Here is a 5,541-nt window from a genome sequence, read left to right on the forward strand (position 1 = left end):
ATAAGCAAAGCACTTGGGGCTGCTAGGAACATTTAAAAAAAGAGTGAGTTGACTAGCACGAAATACTGACACAACAATAGTCTTGATGAATGAGAACATCCATACACATGTTCTTTTTTTTACTTTTGCTTACAATAAATATCTATAAAAATCTAATATTTGTGGAAAATTTATTTGTAAAATTTGCTGCACACCTACTTTAAAAAAAATTTAAATATACATTAATCGGAAAAAAGAATCAATAGATTACCGTATTTTTTGGACTATGAGGAACACTTAAAATTCTTTAATTTTCTCAAAAATCGACAGTGCGTCTAATGTATGGCATGTGCTTACTGACCTCAAAGTAATTTTATTTGGTACATGGTGTAATGATAAGTGTGACCAGTAGATGGCAGTCATACATAAGAGATATGTGTAAACTGCAATATGATGGCAGTGAACAACACCAAAACTTTAAATGTTCCATTGCGAATATAGAACATTACACACGGCGCTCAAAAAACTGTCAAAATGTTTTTAGTACGACTTCGATAAGCTATGAAGCTGCCGCACCGCTTGATGGATTGTCGGCGCATTAAACATATGAGTATTACTATGGTGTGTATAAGGACCGCAAAATGGCACCTATTAGCAGACATTATCTGGCGTTTTGTTTCGCAATATTATGCAAAACCAACTTTTCTTACCTTCTGGTACCTGCTGATCTGTATTTGAGATCTGCATAATTCCTGAAATTGTGCGCGCGTCTGCAATTGTAGTCCGTGTTGATGCTGTAGTTCTTTTTGTCTACCTTCTTATGCATTCATCTTCCGCTGTTGCCATTACTAATATAAAGTAGCGTAAAGTTCTTACTTATTTCTGTCAGTAGACTAGCTATCAAAGCGCTAAAAACTGGAGTGGTATTACTTTATTCACCCACGGAACTTTAGTTATTAGAGGGTTCCGGTCGGACGGTTTTTCACGGGACACATGTCCGGCGTTGTTGTTGCACTAGTGAGCCACGGATGAGGAGATGCTGCTCCGTTATTGATTGAAGTAAAGTCTGAATGTCATTAAAACAGTTAGCTCCATCTTTTGACACTTCTTCCACTCCCCTCCTTGCACGCTACACCGCTACAACAAAGACGACGGGGAGAAAACCCTGTCGAAGATGAGACACGTAAATAAGACCACTCACAAAACGCCGCATCCTGAAGAGATGCTAAGATAGCTACTTGAAAATGGTCTGTAAAACATCATCTATGCAACATTTTGACCAAAGAACCACCATTACATGTTATGTACACCTAGGGCTGGGCGATATATCGATATACTCGATATATCGCGGGTTTGTCTCTGTGCGATATAGAAAATGACTATATCGTGATATTGAAGTATACGTTCTCACGCAGTTGCTTTTAGCTGCGGGCATTACACTGCAGGCTCTTCTCAGTCTTTCTTGTCTCTCCTTCTCACAGAGACATAAAACAAGCGCACCTTCTTACATACGTCACATACGTATACGCCCTCGCAGAGCTGAGAGGTACCGGCATGGGTAACGTTAGCTGTGGTGCGAGTGGTAATACGAGAGAAAGAAAGTGCAAATCTGGTAATATATGAAGGAAGAATGAATTCCCAAGAAAAACAGCAGGGGGTCCATCGTCTGGCGGTGGTTTGGCTTCAAGTGGGAATATGTCGAACAGACAACCGTAATATGTCAAGTCTGGGGCAAAAGCGTTGTTACAAAAAGTAGCATTACTGCTAATATGTAGCATCATTTGAAAAGTCACCCGCTAGAGAATGAAGAGTGCTTGAAACTCTGCATGTCAACATCTCCGTTCGGTGCCACACCAACAAAATGCCCAAGCAACCATTTCCACATCAACACTGTATGAAACAAATAGTCAACAACAGAAGGAGAAAACGTCCGCAGGAACCTACCACATAGTGAAGGACATACACTATTTGATTTCCTATCATGCAGCTCATTTTGATTTGACACTTATTGAAATATCTTGTGTGACATCATGCACAAAAGTGCACTTTATTTGTTTCTAACTATTGTAGTGGCGTTCTGTACAAAAAGTGCACTTTAATTTAGTGTTGTTTTGATATGTCATCTTAGTGACATCATGCACAAAAGTGCACTAATAGCTTGTTTTAAAATGTCTCTGACAATCTTGCACTTTTTGTTTTGAAATGACATGAATGTTTGTGCCACTGCTTAATAACTCTTTAATAAATACACTTTTAGTTGTGATTTCCCTCTCTGCATGAAAGTTTAGAAGTAGCATATATTAATGCAGTATGAAGAAAATGTTTTTAATGTAGACACATAGAATCATCATACTGCTGTGATTATATGCATCAAGTGTTTATTCAAGGCTAAGGCAAAATATCCAGATATATATTGTGTATCGTGACATGGCCTAAAAATATTGAGATATTAAAAAAAGGCCATATCGCCCACCACAAGATAGGGTTGTAAATTGGAGAAAAAAATCATAATATGACCCCTTTAATGTGCCTTATAATCCGGTGCGCCTTTTGTATGAAAAATGACCTGAATAGACCCACTAATGGGCAGTGCGCCTTTTATTCCGGTGTGCCCTATGGTCCGAAAAATACGTTAGTCGATTCGAGAAATAATCTAGACACGTGTAGATAATTGTTAGTGGTGTTATAGCTGCCATTGTGTTGTGCTTTTGTCAAGTCACAAAACTGTCATCCGCTAGCCTCACATTCAATAAAGTTCAAGACTTCCAGAAAAAGTGAAAAAAAAAACGATGTTTTACTCTATATTCTTTAAGAGAGAACTTCATTCCCTGAAACCATCTGGGTCGCACACGAGTACAGAGAGTAAAGCACTTTCGGCCCGCAGACGCACAAAAATGACCATGAGTAAGGATAAAGCATTGGAAAGTGCATTTAGGCAAAATCAGATGGTAATCTGATGAAAATGCAATTACAGAGAGCGCTTCCAGTCTCAGAGAGCAGCACGTTTCATTTATCTGTCGGCAAATGAAATCAATACTTTTATTTGTTCTGCATCCTAGCGCTGGTGGAGAAGAGGTACACTTCTTCTGTTTGTACCTCGTCAACACAAGCACACAAACATCTCAAGCAGTTTGAAGGCCACACCGAGTCGTGTAAAGAGCAAGTGTGGACAACTTGGCGCCATGTTTGCTACCTACGATGTGTGCCCTGAAGCATGCGTTTGAGTCTTTCTGACCAGGGTCGCGTATAAAGAGAGTATGGCCCAACTCGGGTTTCAGGCAATCTCCTCAATGAATGGTCAAAAAGGTACTCACGTTGAGTCCAGGGCGCCATGACTTCTCCCAACTTTGAGCTGATGCCATGTGTTCCTCGTTAGCTTTCCGACACGTGGAGAACGCCAAGTTGTGCAGCATGGGGCTGCTCCAGTCGCCAGGTTGCATCGCTTTCCCTGCAACCGGGAAAGAAGATAAATATGGGAAGTTAAGGTTCACCATCAACACTGGAGAGCCAACAATTACAGCGTCTTGTGCCAGGTAAATATTTTGCGTTTTTTTTTCAGGAGAGTACACACTAGGGGTGTAACGGTACGTGTATTTGTATTGAACCGTTTCGGTACTGGGGTTCCGGTTCGATTCTGAGGTGTACCAAACGAGTTACCACACGGACATATTAAGTAGCGTAACGCACGTCGTGTGTTGTGCCTCGGTATGCATTGTTTACTCAAAATGCCGGACATTTGAGACATTTCAATCATCAATCAATTAATGTTTATTTATATAGCCCTAAATCACAAGTGTCTCAAAGGGCTGCACAAGCCACAACAACATCCTCGGTACAGAGCCCACATACGGGCAAGGAAAAACTCACCCCAGTGGGACGATTTAAGAAACTGCTGTCAGGACGGAGTTTCTTAAATGCCTCAAATGTCCGGCATTTTGAGTTATGGTTGCGTGTATTTTCAATGTACGTTCAGGGTTAAGAAGGGGTTAAAAACAAAACAAATTGTGCAAGCAGCAGCATTGGTGAGGGAGGGGCAGAGACAGAGATAGAGAGAGAGAGTTATGATAAACGTGCATGCGTCGCCAGGCTCTGCTTTTTATCCAGAGATTTATCACATTGAATTTTTTATTATCTATAGCAGGGGTGTCAAAAGTGTGCCCCGGATGCCATTTGCGGCCCACAGCTAATGTTTTAAAGGCCCATAGCACATTCTAAAAATACTATTAAAATAAACAAAAACATAACAAAAGTGAAATAAAAAAGCTTCAAGGTTAAATGTAATTATGAAAAAGTTGCAATGTTAACTAATAAAACAAAGCTGTTTTTTTCTTTCAAACTGTCATTGCTCAAAACATAATATTGACTCAAAATCAGTGTTATTATGAATTATTGACCTATCCAAGGTTCTGATTACTTCACATCAAATATTCCACTAAGAAAAATATTTTTGGTGGAAGATTTTGCTAATTTGGTAAATAAATAACCCAAAAATGTATATTTTTGTTTTCTTACTGTACCGAAAATGAACCGAACCGTGACCTCTAAACTGAGGTACGCACCGAACCGAAATTTTTGTGTACCGTTACACCCCTAGTACACACAGAAGCAAACGCAAATAAAAACGGAAACAATTTAAAAGATTGGTTTGACAAAAACAGACAATCTTTGAATCTCAGTAAAACTAAAATAAAGATATTCGGCAACAGCAGAAGAGAAATCCAAACCCAAATAAAGCTGCGAGCAGCCTTGAACGAGCACTCGCCCCCGCATGACGTCCTTCCCAATGCCCTGATTCACCATCGAAGCATGTAGAAGGAAGGTATAATGGGTTATACTTGTATAGCGCTTTTCTACCTTCAAGGTACTCAAAGCGCTTTGACAGTATTTCCACATTTACCCATTCACACACACATTCACACACTGATGGCGGGAGCTGCCATGCAAGGCGCTAACCAGCAGCCATCAGAGGCAAAGGGTGAAGTGTCTTGCCCAAGGACACAACGGACGTGACTAGGAAGGTAGAAGGTGGGAATTGAACCCCAGTAACCAGCAACACTCCGATTGCTGGCACAGCCACTCTACCAACTTCGCCACGCCGTCCCTATAATTCTTTCACCACAAAAGGGGTGTTGATAGCCGCACAGTAGTCGTGCGGTTGCGTCCCACCCAACACGCCGACCCACCATCAAAAATTTGGGGAGGATCGGAGCATGTGTAAGGAAGTTATGACAGTATAATTTTCCACCACAAGGGGGCGATAACGACAGTTGCATGCCAACCAAAACTCAAACCCACCATCCAAACTGTCAGGAGGATCAGAGCATGTGTAAATAAGTTATGACTAGAGATGTCCGATAATGGCTTTTTTGCCGATATCCCGATATTGTCCAACTCTTAATTACCGATACACAGTCGTGAAATTAACACATTATTATGCCTAATTTTGTTGTGATACCCCGCTGGATGCATTAAACAATGTAACAAGGTTTTCCAAAATAAATCAACTCAAGTTATGGAAAAAAGTGCCAACATGGCACTGCCATATTTATTATTAAAGTCACA

General features: G+C 40.5%; 1 protein-coding gene across 1 annotated transcript in view; it reads right to left on the minus strand.

The window, feature by feature from the left end:
• Positions 1-3,293: 3,293 nt before the first annotated feature.
• Positions 3,294-5,541, minus strand: part of csmd2 (CUB and Sushi multiple domains 2) — a 691,992-nt gene continuing 689,744 nt past the window's right edge. Inside the window, exon 71 of the transcript XR_009822205.1 lies at positions 3,294-3,427. The gene's annotated coding sequence lies outside the window, so the exon portion shown is untranslated. The remainder of the gene's footprint in view (positions 3,428-5,541) is intronic.

The sequence above is a fragment of the Entelurus aequoreus genome, linkage group LG20, assembly GCF_033978785.1.
Source record: "Entelurus aequoreus isolate RoL-2023_Sb linkage group LG20, RoL_Eaeq_v1.1, whole genome shotgun sequence".
Taxonomy (NCBI): domain Eukaryota; kingdom Metazoa; phylum Chordata; class Actinopteri; order Syngnathiformes; family Syngnathidae; genus Entelurus; species Entelurus aequoreus.